Genomic DNA, 22,846 nt, shown 5'->3' with positions numbered 1-22,846 from the left:
ACTTTTTTTGGGTATTTTTCTCATAATATAGTAAGGTTGAGAGAGAGTGAACAGATCTAGGGTTTTCTGGTTTCCTTCTTGTTTTTTGGCTGATCCAGAGAGAAAGATTGGGGGAGTTTTTGATTGTGGAGTAGTCCAATGATTCCTAGTGTAATCACATTTTTTTTTCATTTGAGAGCAGAGCATGTTTGATTTTTAAGAATATCCATAATTTTGTTGTTTCAAAACCCAATAGATGTGTCTTTTGATGGTGTCAATATAGAGTATAAGAGTGTTTTGGAAACTCGTTTCACACTTGAGGAAGTGGAAGCGACAATCATGGAATGTGGTAGTGATAAGGCTCCATGAAGCGATAACTTTACATTGACATTTTTTTAAAAGTCGTGGTTGTTTTTGTAAACACTACTTTTTCAACCCCAAATTTTTATAGTTTATAATCAACTATTTTTGAAATAATCAAGTTTTAAGAATAGGAAATTTTGGATTTTAATAAGTTAATGTGATAATTTATCTAAGTTATGATATTTAGGGATTTTATGATACTTAAGATGTTTAAGATTTTTTTAACTAATTAATTATCTTGTATATTATTTTAAAACATTATATATATATATATATATATATATAGTTTTGTAATATTGTTATTATAATTGTTAAAATAGTTTTGTTTATATTAATTAAAGTTTTTCCATTTGAATATCAATAATTTGATTATTTGTTTAAAACTAGGAATAATTAGATTTCTTTTGATTAGATTTAACAAAGTAATAAATAAAAGCTTTTTGAGGTATATGACTAAGTTTATCGTTTTTTAACTTACCTTTTTCCTTTTCTTTTCTTAACTAAAAAATTAGTTAGCTTAATTAATAATTTGTTTTCTTAATTAATAATGCAGTTTTTGTAAGAATTCTTAAAAAAAACGTGTGACTAGTTCTAATACTCAAGAAGATTTAAGATCCATCACCAAGATTAAAGATCCACCAATATGGATCTAGATCCTATGGAGAAATAGAAGATTTCAGAATTTTGGTGAAATTTCAATTTCAAGGCCTAAATCCAACCCATGGTTGGACAATGGATCCATCCGGTGACCCGATCCAAGATAAAACCCAAAAGAATCCGGTGGAAGCTTTTAGGACCCTCTAGCCGCGAGCAAGGAGAGAGATATTAAAAGACTTAGTCTTTTGAATTTAAAAATCAATTAATTCAAATGACAAAGTCATGAAATAAAAAACAAAGAAATTCTTTAATTTCATTGGCCAAAATTGATTTGTGACATGTCAATTGAAGATTTTTCCCTTTAAACATTTTGATATGTTAAAAGGGGAATTATTCCTTAATTGTTAGTCGTACACTACAACAAAAAAGACTTACAGCGACGCTTAAAAAGATTTCTGCCAACCTTTAAAAGCGTTGCCAAAAATATTACCGACACTTAATCTTACGTCGCCAAAAGCAGGGTGGGCGCAAGTTTTAACAACGCTTATTTAAGCGTCGGTACTACTAACTTAAGCGTTGCCAAAAAGAATGACTTTTAACAACGCTTATTTAAGCGTTGGTAAAAGTAATTCAAACGTCGCTAAAAGACTATTTATTTTTAAACTATTATTTTAACAATTCTTTTAAAATTTTATTTATTTATATTTCTACATTTGTAAGAGGACGGTTTAAAATTTAATTTTTTTTATAAATTAAATAATTAAATAAAAATAATATTTCAAAGATAATAAAAAATCTTAAACAATTAAATAATTAAATAAAAAGAAAATTTATTAGTTAAATTACATCTAATGTTCTATTTATTTAAATAAAATACATTAAATTTCAAATAAATTGTTCCATTGAGATGGAAATAACTTTACTACCTTCCTTCACACTTCTTACAAGATCCTTTGACAATTTGAGATCCTTAGGAGACGATTTGACTTCTTACAAGATCCTTTGAAAATTTGAGATCCTTAGGCGATCCTTTGACAATTTGAGATCCTTAGGCGACGATTTGAGTTCTTACAAGATCCTTTGACAATTTGAGATCCTAAGGCGACGTTTTGAGTGCTGGTATATTTGCATCACCTTCTATTAATGCATCCACAATTCTGGTTTCAACACTTCTATTACAAAAAAAGTGGTATGCATACCTCTTTTGCACCACAAATGCTACCACAATTGCTGACAATAGTTTCAACAGTAACCAGAGTCATTTTCATGTTAAATGAGTACACAACAAAATTTTAATTCTCTTTGGATAGGGCAATTAACTACCTTTAATAAGACAAGTTCTAATAAGATGAAATCTCGGTATTGACAATAATATTGTTAAACTACTTACTGTCTCAATTTGTTTTCTCCCAACATCATTCAACTCTAAATCAAGGTGTCCCTACAGATATAAATGAAAATAGAAACTAGTATCAAAAACAGAAATAAGGAGTTTAAGATCTTTGCCAAAACATCTTGACAAAAACTCATACTAAGTTTCAAGGCTAGACTCTTTGCACTATACGAAACAGAAAAACCTGAATATAACACTACCTCAATATGTTGCACATAATTATTTGGAAACTTCTCAGCTAGTAACGTCTAATTAATCTAAATAAGCAATCTGGAAACAATGAAATATATAACTAACCCTTGAATTTGGAAAAACAATTTATGGGTGTAAAAGGGACAATGTTATCAATTCATATGCCTAGAACTGTATGCATATACCATTACAAAATTGATAGTATTCAACCAAACAATGCTATATGGTTAAAATTTAATAAAAAAATTTATGTGCAAAACTTAAAATCAAAATAAAAAATAAGTGGTACTTGCTCAACAAAATCATCTACTCAAAATAAATTTCAATTAGTTTCAAGAAAACAAGTAAAAGACGCAAGTTATAAATATAATAAACAATCTTGACTAACAAAGTAGGGGTATTAATAAACAGAAGCCAAGCGTGTATAAAAATGTAGAACTGTTATATGAGTGTCCTTAATCACAACTGATGATAGATATCTAATGTTCAATTGAAATATATTGCACTTTAGAACTGTTTAGACTTTTAACAATCTACCTCTAAGTAACATTATATAAAGACGCTCATGTGAAAAGGAAAAACACACAATTAAAACAAGATTCAGTCATTAACCTGGGCCAGAAATCTGTGGCCCAAGAACATAAACAATTAATAAAAATACTTAACAAATGCAAACAAACATTTCACTATGCACAATTATGAGTACCCTCTGAAAATGTTGGTAGAGCCATCAATTAAAATACAGAAAAGGCAAAGAGATGGTCAATTAATAATTGGACCTTATTAAGTAAAATTTGATTTCCAAAGAGTTGTTCAATAAAAAAGAATGAGAAAAGAAATTCCACATTAACCAAAGACCTAACTAAGATAAGAAATAATATCACCTTTCTATGGATATCCCACCAACACCCCCATCTTTCTCCATCTGTTGATGTACCCACTCATGCCATCCAATCTGCAAATGGGACAATAACATATCAAACACTGAAGATTGTAGAAAATAGTAAAGGCCAAAACTACCACCAAATATTTAGAAGAGAAATATGCATTCACAACAAACATTTTCAAGAATGTTATCTCCAAGGTAGTAATGAAACAACTAAAATCAAGTAAGAAACCAAGTCATAACAATGCTCAAGTTGACATTTTAACATGAACTTGTGAAAACATATTAGACACTAATTATGGATCATAACTCAGTACCATTAAATATAAAAACAAATTCTACATTTAGACAGTAATTATGTATCTAATGCTGTGAATTTTCTATCAAAAGATCCACGTTTCAATTGACTTGCATCAAAAGTCATCACAATTGGTCCTATAAGACCATCCTTCAAAATCTGCAACAAGAAGAATGAGTGAATAGTTGACTACGAGAACAAACAATAATATTTCCAGACCATATACCTTGATACGATCATCTTTCTCAGTGCCAACTACTATTCCAAAATCACTTCTGCAATAGAAAATTAACACATGAGATTGCAAAACATAATTCAGGTAAATTTAAGAAACACAAGGCCTTACCCAAAAAATACAAGGTCATTCACTTCAAAGGTGCTAGAGCTGGAAGATGCATCTACTTTGCTTCCTGGTCCTTCTCCCTTGCCACCATCACATTTATCATTCATTTTACTTGGTGGTTTCTTTGGTTGGTCACCATAAAGTTCAAACAACCATTATTTATTATTAGAATCTTGTTGTTGTGGAGATTCAAATTTCAGCAGCTCTACTTCTGTAGGCAATGCACCCAAAAAACTTAATGAATCAACACGGATATAAACATTATCAGCCATATAAACACTAATAAAAGATAGTGATGCACTACAAGAACAGATGATATAAAGAACACTAGTAAAAAAGGAACTGATCGGTAATACCTTAATTATCAGATTTTATTTGGGAACTTTACAAAACAATGATGGATATATGCATTTAATATATCTGCAAACTCAGACCACCAACGCCTAGTGTCTCAAGATTGAACTCTTTCTGCCTAAAAAACTACTGCTAACAGCTTCACGTTGATTGACAACCTGCAAAGGTTGCAGGTTCAATTTGTTCTACAGTGCAAATAAAGATTTTTCTAATAATAAATCCATTGAGAACATAATTATATTTATTAATATTAGTGATAAAGGATTTGTCATCCTTAATTCCACATAAATGTAGTTGAAGTTAAATAAATAGACAAAAATGCAAATTGATAGATACATTAATAGGTGAATGTGAGAACAATAATGATAAGTCTACTTGTATTCCACTGGAGATTGGAGCTCCGAAGACAATATATGTGTTAGTAGAAATCATCCCTCTTTCATTTTTCTCTTGGCCCTCTATAGAAGTTTGATTAACAGTAAAAATATAGTCACTGCCCTAATACTCAAATGTTACCTTATGTCCTGTGGCCATAATCTACATAACCACAGAACTATCACTAGCTGAGAAAACTAAATGAAACAGAACAAGTGAACAAAAAGCGATTCATCATGGATATTTTAAGAAATTCCTAGCCACTTATGTTTGATTCTTTTTTTTGTCTTGCATCAGGCTATTCTAGTTGTCATTACTATAGACCGCATACAAACCAAATTTGGTGATATGATGAGAAAATATATACTTCAACTAATTTGAGTTTTGTAATAGAGTAAGTAATTAGGCTAATTAGCCAAAAAGTAACATGGTGTTTCTCACGATAAATCATATACTTGTTTATTTATGCTGTAAAAACTAAGCATTTAAATCTAGTTGTTCGACAAGAATAAGGGAAATATACATGTCATTGAAATAAGTTCAGCACTAAGCACCAACAAATTAACTTTTTATGGAAGACCAATAAAATGATTACGGTAGGTATTAATAGAAATATCTGGAGCATATACTACAGAAACAAGGGTAGAGCTATATTATCAATGTTTGCAAGAATATGGAACATTGACATGAGAGTTTCAATTCAATTGATAATAGAATTGTGGCTCACTTACTTGATTGTTAAATCTTTTTCTTATCTGTTGGGACAAATGAGCAGCATCAACCTACAATAGGGAGACAAACTAGATGTTTAACTACTAAATATAGATCAAAGATAGCATAAGTCCATCCTAACACAAAAGCCATAATGAATTCAATATAAATGTCATCAAGAGTGAATTCTTTTACCGTTCACATAATGAAGTCTACATAAAAAATATTTCACCACAAGAGAAGTGTATTGTGTCAGCTTTGGTAATATTTATATCATGTCCATAAAAAGCTTTATTATTTAAAGAAGAATCCCAACTACCAATACTATTGATTCATTTTTCAGATCTACAAGTTAGCCTAGATTTGATCGGCAAATAAAAAAGTGAAACTATAACAGATTGATGCCACAAATCAAACAAGGAGGACTAGAGATTTTCATAAAATACCCTATTTGGTTTTGGGCTATTTTGGGAAACACAGAAGATGCTAATCTTGTTGGATATACAAGTGTATATGAAATAAGTATAAAAATATTCTTTCATAAAATTAAACCTCAGGTAAAGAATAAGAATTCGGAAAAGTAAGAATTTCTCACCTTAGAGTTATCATTTGTGTGGGGAAGAAGAGCACCGTAGAGAGTATGATAAGATATTTCCATCTAGATGACTTATTTCAAGGCTAGTAGAAGGAACTAGAGGTTCTTTCTTTCTGTTAAGTTATGTCTCATCATCATTCATATCCCACAGAACAATGAATATGTCAACCACAGCTCATGTGTACTTTGTTTGTAACCTACAATGGTGTATAGTTAAAATCATAGTACCTGCTCTTCTTTGGTCCCTTTCTTGAAAAACTCTTTTGGTTGAGTAAATCTGGAGAATATTGTTTTCACTAAATTTCTGACAAAAATGAAAACTAAACCAAACCATTTAAAAAAACTTGAATCATTTACCTGTACAAACGGATCTCCGATAGATACTCTAGCATATCGCCGTTGGATTTCATTAAGTCCGGTAGAAAATGCATCAAAGGATATCAAATATACAACACAAAAGCATCAACCATGAGGGCGAAGGCGAGCTTGGTTCCAAATACCAGAAAGTTGCAAAAATCTGAAGGCGAACAATAAACAGAATCAGCTTGAATAAAATTGTTGGAAATGAAAACTGATACACATAAAGTGTGCCCTCATCTTTTACAACTTATATGGACTAATAATACGTTTAGATTCCAAGCAGATCTAACAGATATATACAAGATTATCGAGTTATCAGAGTCGATTGGTTACCTAAGGAAGCTGCATAGGCTGAGTGCTAGGGTTCATCTGAGAAACCCCTATCCAGTGGAAGATTCTAGAGAGAAGAGGAAATAAATATTCATTTGAGAACCCTATCTTGTTTGACCCGTTCAAATTAGAAGACTCCCCTAACTTATGACATGTGGGTTTTTTTTAAATTAAAAAAAGTAAAAATTAAATAAAATTTGTAAAGGTTGTAATAGATATTAAAGGTGGGCAAAATCTATTTTTTCTAATGACTTCTACCCACGCTTATTAAGGGTTGTCAATTATAGGTTACTGAATCTATGTTTTGTTGTAGTGGTAGATGGTTATTGGGCCGTAGTGTTTCCCTTGAATTTTCTTTTTAAACAACACTTTAGATCACCATGAGGACACACTTCTTTTCATTCTTTTATGCTCCTAGGCTGCATAATTCGACACACTTCTTTTCATTTTTTTTATGCTCCTAGGCTGCAGAATTCGAAACACAACTTTATCATTCTTTCATGCCCCTAGGTTGCCAATTTAGATTAAAAAAAAAACTAGCAAGAATACCTCTAGTTTGGAGGTCACAAGAATACCTTTAATTATTTAAATATGTAACATATGCATAACATGTGCATAACATGTAAATAAAATAAACGAACACACAAAAAAAATAAAAAAACAATATGAAAACAAGGTTTTCTTGATCCAAAACACTCTTAAACTCAAACTCGGTTCTTTTAATAACCATTTGATAGTGCTCGGTCAAAAACTTTCAATTCATATTTGAGTTTGGATTCTTCGAGGCTAAAAGCGTTTAATAAATCATTTTGAACGTTTGAATTCAGAATAATTAGAATTTAATATTGAATCGGAGACTTTTGGCCGAAAATCATTCTAAAAAAACTAAATCCAACCCCCCAAAAAATATACATCTGCTGTCGTTGATTATTTATTTTGATCTTAGATTTAGGATTTTCTTCAATATTATTTTTTATGTGTCTTACTAACCATTATCTAAAGTTTCATTATATTTAGGGCCAATCTTGTCCACCTTATAAGAACACCATGATCTAAGTTAGAAAATTGGAAAACAGTCGATCATTCTACTGTAGCCGAGCTTAGGACTGAAGAAGCGGACCTGCAGGCACATGATAACATCTGAATTAGAAAAATGTATTCTGGAGCGAGCGTGGATGCCAGCTGGACCGAGGATTTCCAGCGCGCAATTAAGCTAACACCTTCCCGGCGTTTCTAACGCTCCTAGATGTTGCGACGTGCGTCTGATTGTGAAAACTAGCGAGACTTTACGTCTAGCTATATTTACCGGTATTTCAAACCGAGAAAACATACATTGGGCTCGCTGCTGGTTTTCACCCGACCGAGTAAACATGTTCTCTCCTTTACCGATGCATAGGTTTGAGGAAATACATATGTCTGATAGAGGTTTGTCACTCGACCGAGAAACATAGCCATAACTATGTTTTCGTCACTTTTGATCGAGGGAGAACACTACTTGATAGGCCTGTTGGTGCTGGATCTTCACCCGACCAAGAATCTTAGTAGCTGGTTAAGATTTCCAACGCTTGTGGCTAATTTTTCTTAGTCACGGCCTACTCTTTTTCTCAACCGATCGAGCATTCATCAGACTTTTCGCCATGCATTTTCACCCGTTAACTATGACAATGGGCTGACGGTTTTTCATGGCTCTTACGATCAAGAGAGCTCTTTTGCTGCTGATTCTGGCACCCGATCGAGGGGGAAGGATGCCAACTCCTACACCAAATCGAGTAGTCAAAAATGCTGATTTTTGCACCTAATAGAAACCTGTTTTACACTTAGGACCAAGGGTTGAAGGTTGTTGCCCGCTAGGACTTCCAACCGAGGAATGGAACCTTCTGCTACCTAGGACCAAGGAAACAAGCCCCGCTAGAATCACGCCAACTCCATCGTCTGACCGAGTTTGGTTTGGTTTTTGACAGATGACAGTTTTTTCGACCGTGAAGGCTAACCATAGTCCCTTTGCATTTATTCTCTAAATTTAGGTCTATTTTTAGTTTTGTTACTTTTTTTTATGTAGTTTGTGGCTTGCTTAATCCTAGGGTAGCATAAAAATATGATCTAAAATGTAAGTCTTAAGAAATTTAAAAAATGACCAAGTTTAACTAGTAGAGACATTGGGGTGTTGTGGTACATAGTTGTCTTAAAAACTCTTTTCCACACGTAACCAAATGTCAAACTCTCAAAGAATCTCTAAATGTGACGTGCATACGCGATAACAAGCGAAGCTTTCTTCACCTATTCGAGTTTCTTTTATTTTTAAAATATTGAATCATATAAAAGATTTCCTGAGCGAAGAATGCTTCACTCAATCTAAAGTTTATGTAAAACCACCAACGCATTCTTGTAAAAACCTAAACGGCATCATGAAAATCCATTCACTCTGAGCAAGTATTTTGAAATTATAATTTCTCAAGCCCGACTCTGGTCGTTCTACCCCTAGGTTACTCTTCTCTGCTTGTTCGGCTACCTCTGTATAAACGTATTACACACATGTTAATGTAGGGTTAAACAAAATAAAAGAAAAGTTGAGGCATGAAGTACGCCCTCGACACCATTGTACATACGTGCGACAGTTGCTAATGAAGAACTTATTGAGAAACAAGTTATGAAAAAAAGAAGAAAGACTCGTGATCCTGATGTTGATTTTAAGAGCAGAACCTCTCAATCGGGCCTTCACTACCAGGTTAACAGGTTATCCAAAGAACAAAAGAATGTTGTGAGGGACATAGGATTTAATTCACTTCTTTCACTGGGCATATCAAAATGCCCAATAGAATTCTCACAGTGCATTGTGAGTCTCTTCAATCCCAGAAGGAGGAGCATTGTCCTACATAGTGGATAGGAGATTCAAATTGATGAAGAGGATGTTCAATGTGTATTGAACATCCTTAGAAGGGAATTAGAAATCTTAGAGTGTGTTGGAATTGACACGGACGACCAGGAGTACAAGGACAATCTCAGGGCATGGAAAAGGAGATGGGGATTCGAGAACAGTGGAGGTCCTTCAACCCATATAATGGCAAACAAAATTCTACAGAATACAGCTGAAGACAGTAATTTCAAGATGGACTTCGTTGTGTTTGTTGTATCCAATTTTTTGTGGACTTCGCAAAATCCATAGTGAAGGTATACCCAAACTACCTAGCAATAATTATGTAATTTAATTTCGACCTTCTTGTAAAATCAGCTGGTCTTGGTTTGAAGCCCACTTCACTGTCATGTAAAATGATTTGAGCCTCTTTTTTTTTACAAATTCAAAATATTGAAATCCCTACATCATGTATCTAAAATTAAAGATTACAACTGGTGCAAGTTTACTTTAGACGGACTTGTTGAAAGTGTTTATAAGTGGGAATAAAAAAGACATCATATTTCCATGGACCACTAACGTTTCTTTTGGTGAGTGTAGAAATTTATTTGATGTAAGTTCTAGCTTAATAATTTTTCATTTAGTTTAACGTAATATATATTTGTTTATGATAATGTATCAGTTGTGCTACGTGGACCGGGTCGTTGAGTACAAGGTAAACAGTAAGATCACAAGGACTTTCCCTATTTTGGGATGCTAGGACGACCAGAAGATGTACGACAGGGTTGGTTATGAGGCTGCCCATGGGGGTTTGGACATGGTAGGGTCACTGCTCGCATAGCCATTTCGAATGAGCAACCATCGATTCAACAAACAGTGGAGCCTCCACTTGAACAAGCTGGGGATGACAATCCTAAGATTGAGCTGCCCAAGAATGAGAAGCCTCCACTGGAACAAGCTCTGAATGACCAAAATAAGAAGCCTAGGAATGAGCAGCCTCCACACGACCAAAATATTAAGTCTCAAACTGAGCATTCTAGGAGTGACTATACATCCAATCTTGCATCATGTTTAAGGAAGTTGCGGACGCTTCAGAAGAATTGGCATGAGGGCTAAATATCTAAATGAGATGCACCACATTAACGCAATTGAACTTGTACAATCTGCTTTTGAGCAATTTTCCACTGTCATAAACTACCATTCAATCCTGAGGGAAGGCTTAGCAAGGAGCTTCGACCAGACAAAACATCACCAACCAAGAGAAGAAGAACATCCTCCCACAATCCAAGCCAACAAGAACACCATTACTCCCAAAACCGAATCCAACAAGAATATCATTATTCCAACAACCCAAGCCAACAACAAAACCAATACTTCCACAACAAAAGCCAACAAGAATATCATTACTACTACAACCCAAGCCAACAACAAAACCAATATTCCCACAACAGAAGCCAACAAGAACATCATTAATATCACAACCCAATCCAACAAGAACATCATTACTACCACAACCCAAGCCAAAAAAAACACCATTACTCCCACAACAGAAGCAAACAAGAACATCATTACTACCACACACCAAGACAACAAGAACACCATTATCCCGACAATCGAAGCCTTGTCTCCTACCAAAATTTATCAAAAAACAGATGTTGGACCATCGAAGGACTTAAATTTGTACATAAAACTCCCCCAAAATTTGAAAACCGATTGGTTAAGCGAGGTTATCAACACCGAATCCAATAAAAACTCTCATTCATTGTCGATAGTAAAAACTGAAGAACAATGTATCTCTATTCTACCACCTCCACTTAAACCTACATTGTCTCGTCTACCAAATAATGATAAAAGAATGAAGGAATGGCTTGAAGGATTAAAATTGCCCCTAGTATTGAATACCCCATTTTTCGATAAAATGTTTAGAGATGTCAATGAAATATCCCGCCAAATTCAAGTTTACAGCAGTTACACTCGATATTATCATTATTCTTATGAACTGTAACTATATGAGAGTATCTCCTAGTGTGGGGGGTTACCTTATATTTTCTGTGTGTGTCGACATCCTCTAACATTTCTACACCACAATCATGCCACATAAACCATTGTTATTCACAGAACTTAAATACCTCTAAAGTGTAAACATTACATGCATCCTTTAAGATCAAAATTGGATAGTTCAGACGTGGTTGGCTGCTAATTGATTTGAAATCAGCCTTCAACACATCATATCTTCTTTCGTCAATTAGTCTTTCAAAGTGTTTGAAAAATTCTAAGAACTTGTGCTTGTAGGAGCAATACCTTTTCAACACACTGTTCATGCTCTCACTTCTATGTGTTGTCGCCATATCAGCACAAAACATATGTCGTCCATACATTAATGCCCACTTTCTCCTAATGCAAAACATAAGTTTCATCTAGTCGTTGTTTTCAAGCCCGTAGTTTGTCAACAATTGATTCCAAGCTTCAAAAAATCTATCTCTTCTTCAAAATCATATATACATGAAGAAAAATCCTTCGAAAATTCTCTAGAATTATGAAACATGGAGCTTAGATGTATGGCTGCATTTTGAAATATGTGCCAAATACAGAGAAGGTGATTTGTTTCGAGCCATGTAGACGCTAAGGCCTTAGCTATGGACGCGTCTTGTTCTGTAAGAATGGTTTTAGGTTTTTTCTCATGCATAGCTGTGGTGAAAGTCTCAAACAACCATTCAAAAGTCATAGCAGTTTCATCGTATAATAGAGCTGCACCAAAACTAATATATTGTTTGTGATGATTCACACCTACAAAAAGCGCAATTAGACGACCTTCCTTATTCTTCTTGTAGGTCATGTCGAAACTAACAATGTCTCCGAAGTATGAATAATTAGATCGCATGTTCGAATCACACCAAAAAATATTTGTTAACAAATCATCCACATCAAGTTGAAAAGAATTATAAAAACCAGGATCATTCGATTGCTTTTTCTGCAAAAAGGAATACACCCCTCCCCTGTATCCCCAAATTATAGTCTTTGGTTCCTTTCGTTCGCAAGTAATTTTTATAATCATCAGGAAGAAAACCAAGATTTTTCCTGCCACCGATTTGTTTGGCCATTTGAGCATGAGATGCCTTTGGAGATATTCATACATGAGTGGCCATCTCAATATGTAAGCCTATAGCTGCAGAAATATTCCTATGGCATCTATACAGGTGAGTTTTCTTTGGACTTGCAAGAGGATGACAATGCTCAATAATAAAATTTACCACTTCAAACTTTCCAATTGATGACCTTTTTATCCTCAATTTCTCTTCACAATCGAACGTCGTCAAAGAATGACTACGTTTCACATAAACATCTTGTTTGTCTTGTCCCCGTTCACCCTGTACACTACAACAAAAACTCTATCTTGTATTTTACCATATTTGTCAATATGTTTTGAACTATGCCTTATACCAAACCATATTAGTTTAGCATATTCTAAATAGAAATCGTAGGCATCTTCTTCACTCTCAAATTCCCGACCTAAATGTGGAATCAAGTTGACTGCGATGTCCTCCTAAGGTTGGCCGTTTTCATCAAAATTCAATTGACGCCGACAACTCGCAGATTCGCTGGTAAATTATAGAACATGGAGAAAATAAATATTGATCTCAACAAAATATAAAGATGCTTGTAAAATTAATGAAATATAAGTGAAAAGCGCTTCACTTCACTAGTATTCACAACAATCTTATAAGTGAAGAGAGCTTCACTTCACTAGTATTCACAGAAATCCTATAAGTGAATAGGGCTTCACTTCAATAGTATTCACATCAATCCTATAAGTGAAGAGCGCTTCACTTCACTAGTATTCACAGCAATCCAATAAGTAAAGAGCGCTTCACTTCACTAGTATTTATAGTAATCCTATATTTGAAGAGCGCTTCACTTCACTAGTATTTACAGCAATCCTATAAGTGAAGAGCGCTTCACTTGACTAGTATTTACAGCAATCCTATAAGTGAAGAGCGGTTCACTTCAATATGAATAAAAACATCTTATAGTAATAGAGAAAATAAACAAAAAAATATACCTTAAATCATGATTATTATTCTCGTTCATGTGATTTCCTTCTTAATAATTAACAAGAACAGAACGAAATCAAGTATTCAAAAAACAAACAAAACATTATGAAGAAAAATTGATAAGAAGAAGACATTAAAAAACGTACCATTGTCACTCCAAAATTTTAATAAAGAAAAATGGATTGATTATCATGAAGTATATTTTCGGTGAAGAAAAGTCAAAATACTGTTTCGCAGACCGGAGAGAGAGAAAATTGTACAAAACTAGTCGGCATGGCTGCATGGCAGCATTAAATGAAAATAGGTGTTAGGTGGGGTGAGGTGACTTGATAAAAATAATTTTGGATTTTAATAATTAAATAAATAACATAATTATAAATTAATATTAATAAATGTCAAGCGCTTGATCAGATAGCGAAAATTGCTTCACAGTAATTTAGATTTGTAAATACTTTAGGTGTGCTGGCTGCATAGTTTGTTGTGTATTAATCAAATTTATACTTTACTTTACATTACATAATTATATCAAGTTGGGAGATTTCATATTTGGTAATTTTCATATTAAAAACTCATTCCATTGTTCATATATTAAATGAATACTACTACAATACTAAGAACCAAAAAATAAAATATGAAATCACAAATACAGAAAACAAATTCCATTAGGAATGCAAATATTCAGTTTTGTCAATAAAACAAGTCTATAAATTAAGTAAACAAAGGCTGCAAATCACAAGCAGCAATAGATTCAAGCAAGCAAGCTTGTGTGAGGAACACAATATTCATCTAAATATGCTGAAAAGGATCCACTTCCTCAAATATCTAAATGACTTCATTAACATCGTTTCACGTCTCATCGTATACTACTATAGTTTTGTCGTCCTCGGGTTCAACAAATGGATTCTCCATTTCTTTAGTGGTATCTCCTCCAGCAATTACAAACCCAATCATATCCTGCAAAAATAAAAGTGTAACCGTCAAACAGTTTCGGAAGCTGAAAAACAAACAAAACATTTTCAGTTATCATGGAAAATAATGAAGATATAGAGGAGGAATCAGACCAAACTTACATTGTTCAAATATCGCATTTTGCCAGCTCTTGGACCGCCCACAAACCCATGATTATCTTGCTACACCTCGTACGGTTCCTCATCAATGTAACATTTTGATCTCATTGATGCTTTTATCCCTGTACAAAAGCAATTGGTATTTAGTTTCATATATGTGAAAATGAATATTGCGTTAAGAGTTAAGACTAGCAAGTCTCACAATAAATTGTAAGGACCCATCTTCCGTTCAATATTGCCTTCAATACTTTGATAATTCGATCACATACACCATTAGCATTGGTGGAAGCTATGACGTGAGTTACATCGTCTCGCCACCTCATTGTCACCGTGGCACCATAGGTGTTAGCATATTGAACCATTAACTACATTGTAAGAACAATTATATTATCTCAGATAAACATGGCAATGAAAACTTACAAAATATAAACAAAATGGATATAGGTTAATAATAGTACAATATATCTTCACTTGTTAATTGATTTGGGCATAAAATTCAGTCTTTGCCAAAAGTATTTTGGACGATTGCGTTGTTGGTTTCCTGCACATGAATACTAGGATTTCATGGAAATAATATACACAACCCTAACCTTATGTACGATTTCCTAAATACCAAGGATTTTCATTGAACGTGACATTTTCAGAGTAGGGTTTCCGAAATATGAACGAGATAATGACCTCATTATGGGTACATAATCCTAGGGTTTAGTGGTTTCATAATCCTAAATATGAAAAGTTTACTATTTTGGTGTACGTACCATTGTTGAGATGTCGAGATCTTCTGGTCTGGTAGACGGCGAGAGCCGGATGCGAATCGTCGTGAAAGGAGGTAGAAGCTTCAAGAGAGAGAGATGAATCAGGCGGAAGCGTTTATAAAATAATCATATTAGGGTTTATATATTAATATTGTCAATACAAGCGAAGTATTCTTCACTGAAAATCGTCTCTTTATACTTTTTATATAATTTATTTCACATACATGAATGAATAAATGTTTTACATGAAAGTTAAAAGGTATTTACATGGGTGTGCTGGTGGTTTTATATGAATGTATAGGCATATAACTAATTGAAATGAAGTACGATTCTTTTGAAAAGCGTCTATTCATTCCTTTTTACATGGCAATTGGGCGAAGGAGTCTTCTATCGAAAAGCGTCTATTCATTCATTTTTATATGGCACCTGGGCAAAGAAGTCTTCTCTCAAAAAACGTCTATTCATTCCTTTTTACATGGCACTTGGGTGAAGGAGTTCTCTCGAAAATAGTTTATTCATTTCTTTTTACATGGCACCTAGGCGAAGGAGTCTTCGCTCGAAAATATTCTATTCAATACGTTTTACATGGTACCTGGGCGAAGAAGTATGCTTCGTTGCAAAGCGTCTCCTCATAAATAAAATTTTGAAATTTTTTAAATAGAAAAATAAGTAATTGAAGCGAAGAATGCTTCATTGAAAAGCGTCTATTCATAATTGTTTTTTAATTTAAAAATATTTTATTTTTGTTAATTTTTGTATTTACATAAATGAGTAAATATTTTTACATGATAGGTAAATGGTATTTTCATGGGTGTCTTGGGGGTTTTACATGAACGTCAGGATATTAAAAACCTTTGAAGTGAAGTATCCGTCGATTTAAAAGCATCTCTTCATTCCGTTGAACTCATATAAATAAGAACTCGAGTTCGAGTTATACCTAAGAGTGCTTGAATGATTTGGGTTATTTGTTTGATTAAAATTTAGTTAATTTAATCTCACATTTTATCATATAAATAAGAACTTGTGTCTAGCCTAAAATAATTCATGGGTTAAATTCCAAATAAGAACGTCATTGAACGTTTGAGTCATTTGTGTAATTAAAAATTGATTCATTTAATCATACACTATTTTATACCTTCAGAATCTTGAGGTTAATTTATTTTGGGGACGTTGTAGAAGGGAAGTCCAAAAAATGGACAAAATATGAGGTATATGTGTTAAATTTAATACAACTAAATATTGTAGAGAAACCACAATTATGTGAAAAAAACGCCCCATATAGAAAAAGGAAATAAATTCATATATATATATATATTATAACATAAAAATCACTACTTCAAAATTGTTCTATAACTTAAAAAAAATAAAAAAAAATTAATTGTGCTAAAAACAATTGATATGAAAAAAAGTATATGATAGGGTATAATGAGCTTTTCTAATAGATGTGTTGACTCAATTAAGTTTTCACCTAAAAATTGTTGACACCTTATTGTCAGGTGTTACATTTGTATCATATAATATAATGTTTGTATTCAATGACATATCATCTCTATATTTTATCCTATAAGAAGACTCCAACAAAGAAGATCCACTTTCACCATATCTTTTTAAACTTTTGACAAATGGTCTTTCTGATCTTTTTTAGGACGCGGAGTAAAAACACTTGTTTGAGGAAGTTCAATTTATTCATAGTTGCCCATTAATTGGTTTAATCATGTTTGTAGATAATTTTATCATTTTTTCAAGAACTTCTCGTATTTCTGACATGCTTTATAAATTATCATTTGCATCATCCGATAAAAAAATTGAAATACATAAATCTTCCATGTTCTTCTCAAGTAATACTCCTATCATTACTCACAACTCTCTTAGTGACATTCTTCGTATTATAATTGCACATTGTAGTTTGTGGTTTGCTTAATCTTAGGGTAACATAAAAATATGATCCAAAATGTAAGTTGTATGAAATTTAAAAAATGACCAACTCTAACTAGTAGTGACATTGGGGTGTTGTGGTACATAGTTGTCTTAAAAACTCTTTTCTACACGTAATCAAATGTCAAACTCTCAAAGAATCTCTAAAAGTGACGTGCATATGCCTAATTTATTTTCCTTATTTTAAAAAATTAGGTGTCGACTCTTTAGTCTTAGGTTAATTAAAATCAAAAAAATCTAAAGAAGGTTTATGATATATTTCCCATTAAATATTCTAGTCTCTCACATATTCAACATGATAATAAGTTATGAAGTTGTATGAAAAGCCTTAGTTTTCACAACTGTAATTTTTTGATCACCATAAAATTAATTTCCCTCACATTCTTTTCAAAATTTGCACAAGAGATATCTAAAATTTTACAAATCAAACTTTTTTCGCAAACTTTTCAAGATCATTGTCAATTAGATTAAAAATGATAAAAATAAAAAAAAAACACAAAAGATTTAAATCTCAAATACATTGAACAAGGCTGCCAACTTTTGCAAATATGTAGATAACTACTTATCTCTAGACCGGTTTATTTGAAAATGAATTTATAAAAATGTGGTGCACTATTATTTGTGGGTACTATAAAAATCAAATTATGAGAATTTGATCATATTTAGTTATGTACATTTATTTTTTATTCAATTTCTGCAATATTTTATACGAGTTTTTAGAAAATTTTCTTAAAACGTTAATTTGAATATCTCGTACACTCACACAAAATATAGATATAACATTAAATAGTTTAAAATGTTAAAATAATTAAAAAAACTTAATTCAATGATTATTTTATTAATGCCACACAAAAAAACATGTAAACTCTTTACAAATATTATGAGAATAAAGTGAGTGATATCTAATATAATCGATGATATTTTTGAAGGCTTGAATTAAGTTAGACACCTTCTTTCAATTAATAATTACAAAACAAACGATTATTTGGTGGTTTATGTTGGAATTTTTAGGGTCACTAGTATAATAAATAATTGTGCAAATTTCATATTTAATATAAGCTAAAATAATGTGATCTAATGTGATTAAGTTTATGCCTTATGGGTGTATTTGTCATGAATATAAATTGAGGATACCTAAGTGGCATTTCTAATTTTATGAAGGGGCTGAATTAGAAATTACCTAACTATAATAACTAACTTAATATTAGTTATATGTAACGGTAATGGTCCCCATTTTGAAGTACGTACAATTCTCTTTTTGCGTCCCCATCAACATAGAGAGAAATCTATTGACGTACTCATCAAATGGAAGAAACATTCCATATATCCACATAAGGAAAGTTAAAGGAAAGGGAAGATTAAAGAATCATTTCATTCATGCAAAGTCTAGAAGATTAACGATTCATCAATTTAAGATACGCTTCCGCCATTCAAATTTTAATTTATTACACATTAAATTAGGATCTATGATAATTCTAACAGTTTATGCCTCATGTGACTCCTCATCCTGGATTAGTTTAATACAAACTTCATCTATAAAATATGTGATTGTTGATTGAAATCTGTAAATTATGACAGTTTCTTCTCTTTCATCTCAAACCAAATGTGTTGCTCTTCATTCAACATGTTTTCACTCCTTGATACACTCACTCATACTTAGGAGGTTTGCAACAAACATGTTCGGTAAATTTTGATATGCAAAAGTTTGGATGACCAATCGAAGAGATCTTAAATCATCGTAGAGAACACAAAGTTAAAAATTGTATTGATATGATCAAGGAATTCCCTAACTATTATAATACAAACTGATAAAAAAAATTCAATATAACATAAAATATATTAATTTAAATGAAAACATAACAATTTTGTTTTAGAGATCTACCCATTGGAGGAACCATCAACAATCATAAAAATCTCAAAATCGGGATAATTTACAGCAATGAATAGGATACTGGGATGAGAAATTACATCACTAGAAATTTGTAATTTTCTCGAATAACATTCTTTAAGATTGTTTGTGAATTTAAATAACCCTTTTAAACAAACCTTTGTTATAGGAAACATTAACTTTCAAATTTTGAGTCATGTCCAACCAACCAATGTAGCAACCTAGTTTTAGAGATCTAGCCCATTGGAGGGAACCATCAACAAATAATAAATAAGTAAGTTGTAGACACCTTCATAAGAAAGAGAACTACCCTTTATTTAGTTTTTAGGCAACAAAAAAGACTATTAAAAATCCATCATACTAAACCTTTTCCCATTATTAATGGTAATAAGTTAATTTAAAAGAGGAGTTATTTTGTATTGGAATGATGATAAATATGTTGAAGATCTTTGTCAATTAGATTAAAAATGAAGACAATCCAAAAGAAAACAATAAATTTAAATGTCAAATACAATGGAACAAGGCTGCCAACTTTTGCAAATATGTAGATAGCTACTTATTTCTAGAATGGTTTATTTGAAAATGAATTTATTGTAGATATTCTTATTAATGTGTGATACTTTTTGAAAAGTAGTTATTGTCAAAGATTTCCATGAGCTGTTTATTTATATTAATGATTCTATCGATAATAGACTACTCAAAGATAATATATATAACATGTATTTTAATGTAGTATTTTTGTGAACATGTTTTTAACCATTTGCCAAATTTATCAAATCATCAATTGCATACAAAATATGATATATTTTGAGAGTTATTGAACCCTTTACATGTACTTTAAAATCAGATAACTGAACTAGCAACATATTTGAACCCTTAACATAAATCTATAATCATGATATTTTTTGTTGATCACAAATATTTGTGATTTTGTTTTAGGTTGATTGAGTATATTTTGGAATATTTATTATTAACATTTATGTCATATACACTAAACAATTTTTCTAATGAGTTTAACATTTTATTGTGATATTTGAAATTTAATAGATCAATGAAGTGTGATTTATGATTTAAAGAAAAAATTACACAATTGTCAAATATCTTTAATTTCAATATAATTTTACATTTTCAGGTTTCTTAAATAAGAGGGTTCAATAAAGTGGTTAAGATAAGAAGGGGAACACAAGTTCAGACATATTATTATCAAGAAGTGAAAATGTAATGATCTCATACTTGAAAAAAATATGGAATACAATGAAAAACATGAGTTATTGAAGTTTGTGATATGATATGCATTAATAGTAAGTTATATGTCTATGATGGTTTATATAGAGGTATCATAAGTTAGTTAGATTAAGGTATACATGAATTTGATATGTTATCAACATCAAACACAAATATAGCGAAATCTTACTAACTCATAAATAGACTATATAAGCCATCACAAACATATACCTTATTATTGATACTTTCATCATATTCTAAACCTCGAAACACTTGGATTTCTTTGTCGTATTAGTCTCAAGTGTGAAATTATAACATATTAACGCTTGATAAAAACATTATCTATAAGTGTGAATCTTTTTTCTCTTTAATTACTGAAATTAATAAAGTCTCTTAAACATAAGAGAGTAATGTCAATGAACGGAGACAAATTAATTAACAATAATAAGATGGCATGATGAAAACTTGTCGAATATGTCGGCAGGAGTTAATAAGACAAATTAATTGACAATAACAAGATGGCATGATGAATATGTCGAATATAATAGTATCTAGTTAATATATGCTCTTTATATCAATATCTATACATCTAAATATTCCATTTAAGCAATAAAATTGAAATTATAAAATAAATGATTACCTGTAAATATGATGAAGATTAGAAAACATTTGAGAGAGTGAGGAATAATGTTAAAATGACTCTCTATTTATATACTCCTATGTATTATTATGATTTACATAGAAATTATGTATTTATAGAAAATAATAATGTTAATTATGCATATAAGGTATAGTAATATTATCGTAATAATATTATCACAATATCTTATTTTATTGTGATAATATTGTAAACATATTATTATATGTCTAACTTAAGAAATAAATCAAAATCAAAATTATATGATGGTTGTAATTTAAATTTAGATTCTATAAATAACTTTAATGACTATAAGAGAAAATATATCGGGTAAATAATTAATTAATGGGCAAATAAAGGTTTCTTTAGATATTTATATATTCAATGTTTTGATTCATTTTCATCATTATTTTTAGGAGTGTAAGAAATATTTTGTTGTACATTTTTTATTTACAAGTATAATTCAAATTATCGTTATCGTTATAGTTATAGCTTAAGTATAAAAAAATTAAGACATTCAACACAATAAATTAACATAAACATGAAAACAAATTGCACTTCTTATTTGTGGTGTCACATGCAAATTATGAAAATTTAATTAATCGTATTAATTACAATTTTAAAAGTCTTAAAACTAAATTAGAGAAAAATATTTCTTTTAAAATATCTTAAATTTTGAAATAAATATAATGTATATCATGTAAATGGATATTATAACATGTCCTATAAAATAATATATATAATATAAGATTTTCAACATACATCTATTCTAAATTATAATATTTGTTTTTTTAAAATATGTATAAATGTACATTAACTAAATCTTAGTTAGATTTTAAATTATTTAATTATTTAATAATTACATAATTTACATTTACATAACTTATTATATAGGAAATGAACTATTCCTAATATATGATTATTTATGTCAACTCATATCTAAACTCATATCTAAAGGACAAATATGATTTTTTTAATTATACTAAAATGTAAAACCATTTAATTGAAATAAAATTTAAATTGATACATAAAGAATTTGACAATTAACTTTTATTTTAAAATTTATTTGATGCAATTAAAATGTCTAATGTCAAATTAAGTGATAGAAATTTGTGTTTTAAGAATTGAAGGTTACATGTAAAATTTCTACTCAAAACAATTTAAATTGAATTGAAATAATGAGTATAGATAAAAAAAAATTAAATATGATATTTTTTTATTTAAAACTTCTTAAATTGAATTAAAGTACAATAATGTGTTGGAATTTTTCGGGTCACTTGTATAATAAATAATTGTACATATTTCATATTTAATATAAGCCAAAATAATGTGATCTAATGTGAAATTAAGTTTATGTCTTATGGGTGTATTTGTCATGAATATAAAGTGAGGATACCTAAGTGACATTTCTAATTTTATGAAAAGGCTAAATTAGAAATTGTCAAACCATAATAACTAACTTATTGTTGGTTATATGTAATGGTAATGGTCCTTAACGTCAATTCTCATTTGCGTCCCCATCAACAGAGAGAGAAAACTATTGACTTACTCATCAAAGGGAAGAACCATTCCACATAAAGAAAGTCTAAAGAGATTAAAGACTGTTTTTTTATTACAAAGAAAAATAAGATTCATGCGATTAATTAAGGTACGCCGCTTCA

This window comes from Impatiens glandulifera, chromosome 9 (assembly GCF_907164915.1).
Source record: "Impatiens glandulifera chromosome 9, dImpGla2.1, whole genome shotgun sequence".
NCBI classification, from domain to species: Eukaryota; Viridiplantae; Streptophyta; class Magnoliopsida; order Ericales; family Balsaminaceae; genus Impatiens; species Impatiens glandulifera.
The sequence above is the reverse complement of the archived record's forward strand: the minus strand, read 5'-3'. Positions refer to the sequence as shown.